The 15,340-nt window shown below is 34.6% G+C and overlaps 1 pseudogene; it reads right to left on the reverse strand.

The window, feature by feature from the left end:
* Positions 1-4,890: 4,890 nt before the first annotated feature.
* LOC100617539 (crooked neck-like protein 1) overlaps positions 4,891-15,340 on the reverse strand; it is a 33,764-nt pseudogene continuing 23,314 nt past the window's right edge.

Raw genomic sequence — 15,340 nt, forward strand, 5'->3', positions numbered from 1 at the left:
TTCTTTTCCTTCTCTAATTGCTACTGTTTGCACTTCTAGTACACTATTAAATAGCAGTGGTGATAATGGGCATCCCTGCTTCACTCCTTATTTTATTGGGAAGGCATCTAACTTATCTCAATTGCAGATGATGCTTGCTGATTATTTTAAATATATACTGTTTGTTATTTTTGAGGAAAGACCCTTCTATTCCATAGGAATTGGCCTTATATTTTGTCAAAGGCTTTTACTTAATCTATTGTGATAATCTTGTGGTTTCTGTTAATTTGGTTGTTGATATAGTTAATTATGTGGATGGTTTTCTTAATATTAAACCATGCTTACTTTGCTGGAATAAACCCTACCTGGTCATAGTGAATAACCATTGTGAACATTTCCTGGAGTCTTTTTGCCAGTATTCTATTTAAGATTTTTGCATCTATATACATTCAGGATTCTGGTTTTGTTCTTCCTGGATTGGGAATCCATATTTGGACCATAAAAATAATTTTGTAAGAGTTACATATGTCATTTTTCCATGTAGAAATATAATCAATTTCACTATATTGAAGCCATAAAACTTGTTTTCCCTTTTTCTTATTTTTTTTTATGTTTCTATTGAATTTTGTATTTGGACATCAAGTTTTCCATTTAGTTCTCATCTTTTATTTAGGAATGCTTGGAAATCTATTTTTTTAATACTCATCATTTTCCCTGAAAGTATATAATTAATTTTATGGGTAAGTGATTCTTCGTTGTAGACCTAATTCTCTTGCCTTCCTGAATATCATATTCAAAGCCTTGTGGGCCTTTAGTGTGGAAGCTGCCAGATACTGTCTAATCCTGATTTAGGATCCTTTATATATGAATTGTCTTTTTCTTTCCATTTGCAGTATTTTCTCTTTGGCCTGGAAACTCTTGAATTTGGCTCTAACATTCCTGAGGGTTCTCTGTTGAGGATTTAATGTATGGGATGATCTATGAATTCTTTGAATGTCCATTTTGCTTCTTGTTCAAGAATATCAGGGTAGTTTTCTTGGATAATTTCTTGTAATATGATGTCAGGGCATTTTTGTTTGTTTGTTTGTTTTAGGCTTTCAGCCAGACCAATAATTCTCAAATTGTCTCTCTTGGATCTGTTTTCTAGGCCAGTTGTCTTTTCAATGTGATATTTCATGTTTCTTTCTATTTTGTCATTCTTTTGATTTTGCTTTATTAATTCTTTCTGCCTTGTGTGACCATTAGCTTCTACTTGCCCAGTTCTAGTCTTTGAAGACTGATTATCAGCTATTATCTTTTCATTTCCCTTTTTGGTTTGGCCTATCCTGCTTTTTATGGCTCACAGCAGGTCAATTCTGTTCTTCAATTTGCTTATTACTTCATTTGATTTCTATGCCTCTCTTTCCATCTGGGGAGTTTTGTCTTTTAAACTGTTATTTTCTTTTTGTATTACTTTCATTTCTTTTTCACTCTTTTCTTCCCATTTTCCTTTTGTCTTTCTTACTTGATACTTGAACACTTTTTTGAGTTCGTGAGATCTTGTGACCAATGTCCATTTTTTGTGTTTGCTTCTTTGTCACTCTCTGCTGTTCCTTATTATTTTGCTCTTTTTTTCCATAGAAATTATACAGGGTCAAAGTTTTTTTTTTCTTTTGCTTATTCCTTTTACTACTAGTGGATTGGGGTTCCTGCATGTTGCTTGACATTGTTTTCTTAGCTTCTGTCTCATGGGGCTTTGCCTTGGTAGTATCTTCCCTTCCCAGTCAGAATCCTGAGTGAGAGCAGGTAAATCTGTGATATTCTTTTTGTAGCATGGCTTTAAAGAGTTTTGCAATGAGGCTATCTTTTCAGTCCCTGTTGCCTCTACTGTGGCCAGCCTTGTTTCTGCTCAAGCTCCTTGCTCTGTTGTCCAGGCTCAAGCTCCTTGCTCTGTTGTCCAGGCTCTGTGCTCTTCTGCCTTGAGTCTTGAATCTTGCTGTCAAGGCCTTGCACTGCCCTCATGGGTATGTCTGTGGTGTTTTCATCCAGACCCCAATAATTTAGAGATTTCTTCAGCCATTGCTTTGACTCTGGCATAATAGATACTATGAGGGAGGGGTAATCAGATTGTGCTTTTATTAGTTCAGTTTCTTCCCCTTATAGCATGGGGATCCCCAAACATTGCCTACCTCTAAGGTTGTGTCTATCCAGTGGAAGAGCCCCTTTACTTGTCTGGTTTTGATTTCTGCCCTTTTGAGATGCTTTGTAATGGTCATTTGGAAGAAGATTCAGAAATCTCCAGCTACTATTCCACCATCTTGGTTCACCTCCACTATAAAAATTTCTGTATCCATTTTTTATATTTGAACATATTTCTTCACCATCTCTTAGTAAAAAGTGGTAAAATCTGTACTTCATCTTTTCTTTAACAATATCAATTTGAAATGGAAATAGAGAGGAAAGATCCTCTCATGTAAGCCATTTGAGGTCATGGAAAGAGCATTAATGCTAAAGATGGTTAAGATCAGAAGGAAATGCTTGCCAATGTAAAGGATTTAAAGTTAGAAAATATAGGTTCAGATCCCATCCTGCCACTTGATATATGTGTGATGAGAGGCAACTCATTTAACCTCTGGGCCTCAGTTTTCTCAACTACAAACTACATGATTTCAAGTTTCTTTAATTAATCTATGATTCCAATATTTGTTAAAGTCCAACTTTTCCTTTATTGTGTGTCTTGAGAAAGTCATTTAAACTCCATTTCACACTTTCCTTATGCCTAGAATGCCTTATGCCTAGGCATTAGTCTAGATCAGCATTGGTGAAATATTGGCACATGTGCTGGGAGGGGCACAGAAGAGCTGCTCCATTCCCCCTCTGCTCTGCATCTAAGGACATTTTTGTATGCATTGCCCTTCTGTCCAGCTTCCCAAAGCAAGCACTTCCTCCCTCTGCTCTCTCTAGTAATGTGGGGAGCTCACATTTGAATTTGTACTCTGGGCACTTGAGCTTAAAAACCTTCACCAATGCTGGACTAGTTGATATCTGAGGCTAATACTAGATTTTAGTCTTTGATTTGTTAAAATCAAATGTCTTAAATATTGTCATATTATTTGAAAGCTTAATTTTAGGTTTCCTTTAAGGATAAGGAAAAGACTGGATTGCAAATGATTGTGTTCAGTGTAGAAGATCATAGATGTGTCTACTTATTTAAGAAATCTTTAGGCCTTTGTATTTAGACACAAAGACTTTTCAGCTAATTGTTTTCCACTATTTTCCACCTAATTTGTGTAAAAAATAAAAAATCTAAATATGGTAAGCTGTCTAGGTGAAAGAAATTATATTCCTGCTGTCTGAAGTAGAAACATGCTTCATCTCAACTTTGCCTTTTTTCCTACTGATTTGCATAGTGTTTTACAAACTGTAGGTACTGAATAATTTATTGCTCTGAATTGTACTGAGGAAATAATAGAAAGTACAAATACAGAAAACCAATATTTAAGTGTAATTCTTTGATTTTCTATTTAGTTTTCTTTACTGTGTCTTCCACTAAAGAAAAAAGCATTAATCCATCTTTGGCCCAGTAGGAAGGAAGAAAAACTATGATCATTTATACAAACAGTAGGAATTATACTCTTAAAAAATAAAAGAGTAGCAGCTGAGCATGCTTTTTCATCACAACAATAATTGAAACTTGCTAAATGTCTTCTGGTTCATTTTTCTTTTCCTTAGTTCTGGATGGGAATTTCATGATTATTGCAGTCCCTAATAGTCATTGTGGGAGTGGAGGTAATGCCATTTATTGAAGCAAATGCTACTTCTCTAATCAGGGACATTTAGATTGAAGTCCTTCTTCTTATGTTTACTATATATTGGGAAATCACCCAACTTGCCTGAACCTCAGTTTTCTCATCTATAGAAGGAACACACTGATTTCCTGAAGCACAACCACATGATGTTATTATTGAATTCATATGTAATAGACTGTTCATTTTGCACTGTCAGGCAACAAACATTTATTAATCTCCTACTATGTGCCAGCCCTGGAAATAAAAAGAGAAGGCAAAAAAGAGTTCTTGCCTTCATGGAGCTCACAGTCAAATGAAAGAGACCATATGAAAACAACTACAGACATACAGTATAGAATATGTTAATGTTAAAGTGGCAAAAAGCAGCAGAGGGAAGGCACTAGTATTAAAGGAGATTAGGAAGGGCCCATTGAAGAAGATAGGATTTTATAGGGGACTTGAAAAAAGCCAGGGATAGTCTAAAGGCCTTTGTAATCCTTTAGACCCAGTGTTGTCAACAAGCTTTTTATTGGGTCATGTATTCCATTTTCAGTCTGATGAACCTCATGGAGCCTTTTTCCAAAGAACAGTTGTAAATTAATAGGACGAAACACATATGTATATAAAGGAAAACATTTATATTAAGAATATTATATTAACATTTTCAAAGTGTTTAAAAATAAATTCACATATTAATAGATAATTAATAACATGTAACTTAGATATTATGTTAATGGTTGTTATTTAGATTTTTAAATATTTAAAAATATTACTAAATAACATAAATAAAATTACTAAATAAGAATATTTGTTTCTAAAAAGCCAAGAATTGGCTTAATGCTTTGGAAGAAAAGCTATGACCTCACATGATCACATGATCATTAAAGCCACCTAGAAGACCAACATTTTGGATTATGAATGCGATTTGCAAGCCTTTTTTTGTTTGTTTGTTTCAAGAAGAAATTTAACGTCCTTTATCTAAAAAAGAAACATCTCCACAATGCTAACTCAGCAATATTTTAAACCATAGCATCGGAAAGGTAACAGATTCACTAATGATTAAAAATAAATACTGCACAAACATTAACTAAACCAAAATAATGGCAGTAATTTTATAAAAATTAAAAAAAAAAACATGAGAAAATCAAGATCCATTTCCATCCATGTCATTATCCAGGTCTTGCTCTTTAGCAACCTTTTTTGCTGCTCTTTCTTCCAAAATTTTGGCCTACTACAGCAGAGATTGGGTTGGTCTGTAGCATCTTCTGGAAAGATGTAATCATAGTATTCTTCCCAGTTGGCATCAGATCCATCTTCAGCTTGTACATTTCTTCTCTTCTTGGCCTTCTCTGGCATGAGGTTATCCAGTCTCTCCTAATGAGATTCTGTTCCATATTCATCTTCAGAGTTTAGCCAGTATTTTAGTAACATGAGTTTTTCTTCCTTCTCTTCACAATTTCTCATAGTTTTGTTGGTTTCTTCACAACTGTTTCTGCATTGCACTAAACTTTCATCATTTCCTGGAGACAGCTCAAATTGGGCAAAACTGATCCATATCTTCACAAGTGTTAGATGCAACAATTTCTGGGAAAGGCTTTTTCTTTTTTTTCCTTTTTAGATTATTTATTTTTAATTTCAAAATAAATATAATATTTCCAAATTTCCTTTGGCATGTCTAAGTATGACTGACTCATGGTCAACTTCTATATTGTTGGAGTTCTAGTAATATCTCCAAGAATTGTCTCTGTGAAAAATTTTTATTGTGAAATCATTTTTTTTGTCTTTAGTGTTCCTGCAGGTTCAGAATGAAACAGTCTTATTATAAACTGAGGTTATGTCCATTTTCTCCCTCCAGGTTATGTCTTTGTTAAGGATAAAAGGATTAAGGACAGGGCTGGCCAACTATGGTGAATCCCTTGGCCGTTTGAAATATTGAGAGAAGTCTCTAAACTCTAGCAGTCCTGTTAAACTCCATGTGGCTCTACGTATTGGCACCTTGCTTATATAGACAAAGACTCACCTTTTCCCATGATAAAGTAATGAGAAGAGTTGGGGTATCTCAGTGACTATTAACCCCCAAAAAGATATCTTGGGATGTCAGGGATGTTCAGGAGAGGGACTGAGTGGTGAACTCACAAGGCAGTATATATGTGCCTGTGCTAGAGGAATTCTGCCTCTTTTTCCTCCTTTGACCCTTTCAGAATATGGAGAGAGTCGATTAACCAAGTTTAAATATGCTGATCAGTGAATTAATAAATAACTTTAAAATTATGAAATATTGGCTCTCAAAGATGTTAATCATTACATCTCCAACTCAGAAAATTTGATCCTTGATATGCAAATTTCTGGTGTTAATTCCAAGAACTTTTCAGTCTTTAGCATTTGTCAGATTCTTAGAGCTACAGCACCAGTTCAATGTAGACATGTGCCAACTGAAATTCCCAAATTTTTATGTTTTATTTCAAACTGGGAATAAAGTAGTCTTTTTTGGCAATTGTAAACTTTGTATGAGGAATCAATTCCAAACAAGCTGGAATACCTGTTTAGTCCTCTCTGGACACGTTGCCTCCAATTCTTCATAAAGCGCATAGTTGTTCCATGTAATACTATCAGCAGTTCTCTTGGACTATTGAAGACACTTGGTCCATGGCTCTTTCAAGCACTTCTAGCACACTGTTTGGTTTTACATCACTATCTACCAATGGCAAAAATTAAACTGAGCATCATAATGGGGTAGATTGGCCTTTATTCTATTAACACTGGAATCTCCATTTGTTCCAAATGATTTCTTTAATACTTTGCCTATTCCCAAATTTCTATCAATGACTGCTTAATTTTTAAAAGTTCTTGGATTTTCTGTTTTGAAATCCTGCCTAAAACACATGTATAGATCATTTCTTACCCTTTCAAATTCTTCCTGATTTTCCTCAAATTTGCAAAGGCCACACAGAGATACAGCTGTATAGATGTACAGATCTTTTTGCTCATCTCCAAAGAGTTCCACAACTCTTTCATATACTTTCCTTGAATAAGCAAAGCAGCCATGTTTTGCTTTAAAGCCAGGATACTTGATCTAGTTCTTCAGATCCAGATGTAGTGAGGTCCTTCTTAAATGTACCCTCTGAATCTTCTTTGCATCTCATTTCAATGTTGATATAGGAGTGCCAAGCTTCCTCCTCAGCTTTCCATTCTATCTACCATTCAAATAGTTACCAATCCCCAACAGCATTTCCCAACTTCTCCATGTAAGTATATTTGTGCCAGGACTGGTGGACATGGGAAATGTTGTGATGACCTGATTGTAGATATTGCAAAGGTGTTTTACTAGGCAAATCTTCATGTTCATTTCTGTGCATTTTAGCCAGTGTCATATTTTTATAGTCAACATCTAAGACATGCTTATAGGTGTAATTAGATTTTTGAATTTCTTTCAGTCTCTTTTCATATTTTTCAATGTTTCTCTTTTGCATATTTTATTTAGTTATTAATCATAGTTCTTTTCTTCCTCATATTGTCCTCAAAAGTCTTTCTTTTCCTTAGTTTATACTCATTTAATTCTTCTATATCTGTGATCTTTTGGCGGAACAAGTTCAAGCTCTTTCTTCAGCTTCTCTTAAAAAGCTGTTTTTCTGTGATCTCTACTTCATCAGAATCTTTGTTTTTCATATTGGCCAATTAGGAGACCCAATGCTTTTAGGTCATGATGGAAGCTGCCATGTTACCATAAATGAGTCTGCAACCCAATCAAAATTCATTCTAATTGTCAGGCTTTACCCTCTTTATTTTGCCTTTATTTTGCTATGTCCTGCTCTCACATGTATTATTATTTCTAATAATAATGATTGGCTCATATTTGTAAAGTTCTCTGCAACTATGCCAATTCATCACCCAATACCTCAAAAAGATGTAGTTGTTACATGGGCCTTATCCCTACAGAGGTTGCTCTTACCCCTTGTCCTTCCAAGAGTCCTGGCTGCACAAGTGTTGATTGCTGGCCTTGCTCCCCAAAGTTTGTGCTACTTATACTCACAGTGCCACAGCTTCTACTTATCTATCACCTGGTGAAGTCCCAGTTGCTCCTACCCCAATACCCACAGCTACCTCCTTTGTCCTGTGTTGCTTCTTTGAAGAGCACAGGGCAGATATGTTCCCAGTTAACCCTGGGCCACTGCTGCAGTCAGGGTCCAGCCTCACTCGTGACTCCAGGGTTCCTTAATGGTGGCGAATGATCAGTCAAAATAAATAAAATAAAATAAATAACAAACGGAAGACAGCTTAATCATTATGGCCAGGGAATGCTTTGCATCTCAGCTGCTCTGCTTTCCCGATGTCTGATCTTTAATTTTGTACCCATTTTCTTGGCATGCAGATTATATTACCTAATACACATGTTCAAAGAGAGATAATTGGAAAAGTGATACCTTAAGTTTTAACAAATCACTTGATTAGCATTCCATATTTTTGTATTGTGATTACAGGTTGAATACAAGATGATTAATTTCATCACAAGTGGCTTACTAGGGAGTTTGAGTTACTGATTTGTGTAATTGAGTCACTGAGGCATATTGAAGCTTAGTGTACCTGTACTATACCCATACCTATTGTATGGGCCTCTATGGTTGATTTATGTGCTGGCTTCATAAGAAAGTTTTAGACTTGGCCTGTAGCTGTGGTTTTGCTGGGAATGATGTGCCTAAATAAAATTTAACCCATGATAGTCTTTTGGGGATTGGGTTTGAGGGTCTGATCATTTGGTGGTGTTTTGGGAAATTAGGGTACAGATGTTTTGCTTTTGCATTATTTCTTTTGAGACTAGGGGGAATAATAATCATGCCAATTCATAGGTAAGGGGCATTGATGAAAGAGGTCATGTAAAAGGGGTTTGGATGGGCAATCACATCTCCCCAAGGACCACTCTACGGTCTCCTCAGCTACCACACGCGACTCTGTCAAGGTGTCGTGGTCTGATGGCTCTCAGCAGGCCACTATTATGGGCCTGACTCCCAATGGAAGCTCTTCCAGATTATTAGCCACTACTCGATGGCTGTTGCCCCAAACCAACAGGCCACACGTCTTTTTTTTTAAGTGACATTTTGTCTTCTTAAACTTGTTTCATAAAATGGATGGAAATTTTAAGGAAATACATTTTCTGTGGTTTTATTTTTTTATAGAGAGATGGAATTAGTTTCCAAATGAAACACAGCTGAAGAAATAGCATTGTTCAGAAGTCAACCTTAATTCAGTCTATAGATATTAATTGCTATCCACTCTGAAGCACAATACACAAGTTAGGAGTGGGGATGTGATATTTAGAAGCTTTCTGGCCTTCTGGAGACTAGAGAGGTAAGATATTTAAAAAATGATTTGAACACAGGTCACCCTGACCCCATATATGACACTCTATAATAATATAATTTTTTAAAGATCTTTAATGTCCATATACTGAAGGCTGAGAAAATGATAAAAATGAAAGAAATAGTTCCACTTGGTTTCCATACAAAATAATATGCTTCACTTTAGTTAGAGGACTGAAGAAACATTACTAGAAATAGTCCTCTTTATAGTTATTATCTATTTTTATTTTTCATCTTCTATACTTGCTACTTACAGAACGACATGAAAATTTTCCTGTTTCTATAGAATTTCTGAATCTCCATTATCAGTTAGGGCAGTCTGTATGCTTGCATTATATCTGAAAGATATATTCTTATTCCTAAAATGTAAAGTAATCAGAATTTATTCTTCAGGAAAAAAGTATAAGTTCTAATGTGGTCTAAAATATTTTATATACTTACACATTTTTTTCTTTCAAAATAGTTATTATTTGTGAAATGTAAAGCATGAATAAATCCATAAATAATAAGCTTTCCAGACTGAGGAGACATAAAATAAATGAAAAGGCACCAGATTAATGGTCTGGTGACATGAATTCAAATCTCCTTTTTTATACTTACTAGCTATGTGTCATTGAATAGGGCCCTAAAATTCTCTGTATCTCAATTTTATAGCTGCAAAAGGAGAATCTTATATTAGATGACCATTGATCCACTTAAAGGATCTATAAAAGGGGAACGCTTGAATTGTTACTTATTTGTTTCAGTTTTGCCTGACTTTTCATGATCCTAATTAGGTAAAGATAGCAGAGTCGTTTGCTATTTCCTTCTCCAGCTGAGTCCTGGACAAAATGTCTCTGAGATTTCTCCTAGCTCCAAATCTGTAATTCCATGATTCCAGATAATCATCAAGACTTCTTCATCTGACATTTTGGCAGAAGGATATCATTCAGAAGTACTCTAAATGGCCCTTTCATTAAACTACTCTCCCAAAATTATGCCTGTGATATCAGTGAATGGGTAGTAAAATTTCAAATCATTTATGAATTCAGAACTGAGAATTAAGTATATGCAACTGACTTCTTAATCTTTTTGTATTTAATTATTATCAATTCTCTGTTTTCAAGCACAAATACAATATCATCCCATTAGAAGTATAAATGAAAACTTTTCAACCATTTATTATGTCTTCTGTTGTCACTTTTGTTAAAGCTTTGGATTTAACTAACTATATATAAAGTAGATAAAAAGCAGACCATTGTTTTAAACTAATGCACTATAAGAGCAAAACAAATTTGATTTTAATACTTTTATACTGAATTATATTGCATGGCTTGATTTAAGTATTGCATGAATCAAAAAAGTTTTCTGTCATGAATCACTTTAAAAAAGGAGAAAGAAATATATCATAATTCAAAACTAATCACTAAGGCTTATTCAAGTGTTGGAAAATATAGTTTCAACATGATTAGCTATATAGTCCTGTACCGAACAATAATTCCAAAAATGCTATAGCATTTTCAGTTCATTAACTGCTAAATGCATTGCTGATTCCGTCATTAAGATGGCATAGATATTCAGCAGTTAAATGTCTTGACATATTATGTTAAAGGCTATAATATCTCTTAGTGATTATTTCAAATAATAAAATATATATTGTTTGTAATTAGGAAACAAGTCATCTTTATTAAGAAAAGGTGGAGAATAAATATTTCTAAATGTTTTAGAAAAAAATGACTACTTGGAGCGTCTAATCATCAATCTATCTTTCTGTCTTTTTATATGTGTTATCTATGATTAGTGGAAAGATAGCTGGTAAACAAGAATATAAATATCTATAGATACAGAAAGATACATGAACATATTGATGACAGAAATAGATATGTATAGACAGACAGACAGATAGATAGATAGATAGATAGATGGATGGATAGATAGATAGATAGATAGATAGATAGATAGATAGATAGGTGGATGGATGGATGGATGGATGGATGGATAGATAGATAGATAGATGGATGGTTAGATAGACAGAAAAATCACTCTTATTTAGGAACTAAATAAATTCTTGTCAACTTTAGTACTCCAGAATTAGTCAAGTAGTGGCAAAGTAGAAAATAAGCCCCCCAAAAGTGAGCAGATGGGGTTTTTGGTAAGAATTTAAAAAGCACTGTTAAAAAAAAAAAAACCTTGTGTTTCTTTTGACAGGATGAGACTGTAGGACTTATTTTATGCAACTTCCAAGTATTGTCCACTTATCTGTCAGAATAAAAGTAACTCATTAAGAGATAGCTGTTGCCAATATGGAAAGCAACTGGTCAGATTACTGCAACTCCAATGGAATATAATTAAATTTAACAACAAAGCTCCTAACAGACTTTTTGTCTGAAGTATTTAGTTTCTTAAAGTTCAATAGTAAAAGAAAGACCCTCATATCTCATTGAAGAAAGTTAAGTATAGGGACTTGTGACAAGTATTCTGAAAATGATCAAAATCCTTTTTTTGTTTGTTTATTTATTTATTTCCTCATTGGTGGCTATGTTCTGGAGGACTTCTGGGCAATACCAAGGCCATCTTTTGACAATTGCTTTTCTAATGTCTCTCACTGATCTGAGATATCAACTTCTAACTTCAGGTGACCCCCTCTGAATCAAAATTACATTAATTTCATGTCTTTAATCAGCATTCCAATAAGAAGCCTGCAAATTCTATGCAATGTAACTTAGTATTATTCCTCATACTTTATTATGTTATATTAATTATAGTATATCATAACATAATCATAATATATATTATGCCAGTTTAAAAGGAAATCTGAAAGTTCTTTGAAAATTTTTAGCTTATAAGGGATCTACTTGAACAAAATCCCCTAGTTGTTTTACATTTTTCAGTGAAGTAAAATGTTTTAAATCTCACCACAACATAATTTAATTCTACAAAATTAAAAACACAACTTAGAGTTATACTTTCAAAGAATTTGATTTATGAATTACTGAGTCTTATTTTTGACAAGTTGCTATTGCCAGACAAGAGACTATAATATAAATGCATTTTTGGAATATCTATAAGTGATGCATGTTTCTATGGATTAAGGAAGAATTTATTTAAAGAGCATTTCATCATTACAAAATGCTCTCTAATAGGAGATCATTTTGTTCTTCACCACTATATTTAAATTGCTAATGTCACAGAATCAAGCATTTCAGGTTTGAAGAAAGTCCAGTGATCCATTACTCCAATCCATAGAATAAAAACAATATCCAGTATATGTTTGCAAAATATTCATTCTTTTGTGACGATATGTGATAATGGGCATATCACTATGTCCAGAAGCAGTTAAATCCACTGTCCACAAGGAAAATGGGCTGCTATTGGATTCAAGGCATTTCTCTTACTTGCAGTGTTCCAAAATAAAACAAAACTGGATAAGTACCTGTCGAGTATGTTGTATAGGAGATTCTTCAGGGAGTCATTGATTTAGTTGGCCTCAATCAACCAATCAACATTCATGAAACACCCATTTTCTAGATATTATGCTACATGCTGGGCATACAAAAGAGGCAAAATAAAGTCCTTTCAAAATCTCACATTGTTGGACTTTTAGGTCATAGGATCATAAGGTTATTTAGAGATGAAGGAATTTAGGGGTCGTCTAGTCTACTCTCCCTCATGTTTACTATTTAACTCTGATTTTTGGAGTCTTTTCTAGAATAAATAATTTTATATTGAGGTTATATGTAATCTCAAATATGTTAGTTTGGGTCAAGGTGTGTGTGTGTATGTGTGTGTGTGTGTGTGTGTGTGTGTGTTTATCCACTTTACTACCCAAATAACTACCTGCCTAGTTCAGGTCCTCATAGTCTTGCTTTTATATTATTGCAATGCCTTCTAATTGATCTACTTGCTTCAGATCTCTCCTTACTCCAACAGAGCCTTCATTATCCTTAATTGTAGCTTTGATCGTATCTCTCCCTTAATCAATAAAGTCCAGTGACTCCTTATTGCCTGCAGGATAAAATGTAATTAGCTCTGTTTAGCTTTTAATGTCCTTTCCCATCTTACTCCAACTTACCCCTTCAGGCTCATTATATGTTGTTCTTTCTTGCACTCAGTGGTCCAGCCAAGTTGACCCGCTTATGGACTCTCATATATTTCTCTTTATCTCTCACATCTATTCAGGTGCCTTTCCTGTCCTCTCAGTGAATGCAATGTACTTCTTCCTCCCCTCCCCTTGCAGAATCCATCACTGCCATCAAGATTTAGCTTAAGTACCACTTTCTATAGGTCGCTCTTCATTATCGCCACCAAGTATTAGATCCGTCCTTTCCTACCCTTCTTTTATGCATTCTCTGAATATATACATATATGCAATACTAACACACATGTACATATACATATAAATAGATACATAAATTTATGTATATAAGTGTGCATTAGTTATATGTATATAATATGGATATATACACCCATATTGTCTCTGTATGGAATGCTTCTAGCTTGTGGCTCTTCTCTATGTATCTCTTCTGTAGTGTAAAAAATAGACTCAAACTCTGGACTTCAATCCCCACAAGCCCTTGCTCCACTTCCCCAAAATGCTTTGTAATCTCATGGAATTTTGAGGTGGGCCGAGATCGAGAAGGGATTTAAGCTGATTGCAAAGGCTTTTGTGGTCTCTTTTGGACTTCCACTTTGGAGCAGATGTGGCTCTTTCCATAATGTAGGTGAGGTCTTGTCTAGGCCTCTGTGGCCTAGGCACGTGTTTCTTATCCTGTATTTTCTTTAATCCTTAACTTTTAATAAACCTCTAAAAAACATAATACTCCTTGCAGAGAGAAACTAATTTCTACCTGCCTCAGATGCCTCAGTCTCCCCTAAATTTTAATCTTTACAGTAGCTACTGTATATGTATACTTGTTACCTTTGTTGTTAGAATGGAAGCTTTCTAACAGTTATTTTTTTCAAAATTCTTTGGTTTTGTTTAAAACACTAAAAACTCCCCAGAGCTCCCAAAACGCAGTCCAGTGGCAGCTTTCAAATCACTGGAGCAATGTTCTAAAAACAAATTGAATAATATCACTTCTATAATGAAGTCTTTCTTCAGTCTATTTGTAATCTGTAGTGAGTAGGGAGGTATAATGCCATTACCATAATGTCTTCTGCCATCACATTATTAGCTTGGAATCTTGGTCTATTTTCAAGGCCAAATGAACTTACTTAGTAGCTTCTCTAATAATGTCTACAGTTACCTTTCAGATAGAGTTGAAATGTCAGTGAACACAATTAGGAACTTTTGTCCAGCTCAATTTTCTTGGGATGGCCTACATTCTATGACCCCTACTCTATAATATACTCAAAAGTTCAGGCCTGTAGAGGGTGGATTGACTTACTTTCATCACGGTTCAAAAAATACTTTTAAGAATGTCACATTCTTCTCATGGTTCTCATTGACAATTAGGCTTAACTAACTCCTAGAGGGGTGAGTGAATTAAAAAGAAAACACATTCATTAATCTCTTCCCAGGTGAATGAGAGTGTGGTAAGTGCTGGGGATACCAGGAAGTTTCAGTTATATATTAAGTAGGAAGTTCTCATAGTTCTTGGGAAGCAGCAACAAATCAGATGTCGATGACTGCTTCCATTAATGAAACAATATATATTTCTGATGTTGATTCATCTGATGGTGCCAAGCACATTGGTCACAAGAATTTCCTTTTCTGGAACTTCAGTAACTATAGAAGGTATATCTAGAACAATTTATCCAAACATCTACCCCAAAGCAATGGTGCACACTCTATCTGCACACATGAGATGCCTGGGGAAATCGGGCTCAAATTTAAGTATAACAGTTGTGATGCAAACATTTAGGAAACACATTAATTACATTACAAATCCTGAATGGGACTCCTTTATTCCTCTCATTTTGGTTTCCTCATGAAGTTCTATTTAAATGATGCTATGTTCTGGAATCCAAAGATAGCATCATCCTCTCCTCAAAAAAGTATCATCATTACTGAAGTTTCTTCGATGTTCATTTTACTCTTTTCCTCCCCATCACATTTTTATCTTGTATCTATGTTTGTTTTGATTTAAGCTTGTCTTTATGATGTCCCTATTTGTTTCCAGTTACATGTATTGCCTCCTACTAGCCCAGTATCTTTAATAATAGAATCAATAAATGCTGAGGGGTAGAAGTAGCAAGAAGCCTAAAATTACATACTCCCCCCCAAACAATTTCCTGTTAGAAATTTGCCTGGAACTTTAT

Source organism: Monodelphis domestica, chromosome 1 (genome assembly GCF_027887165.1).
Source record: "Monodelphis domestica isolate mMonDom1 chromosome 1, mMonDom1.pri, whole genome shotgun sequence".
NCBI lineage: Eukaryota > Metazoa > Chordata > Mammalia > Didelphimorphia > Didelphidae > Monodelphis > Monodelphis domestica.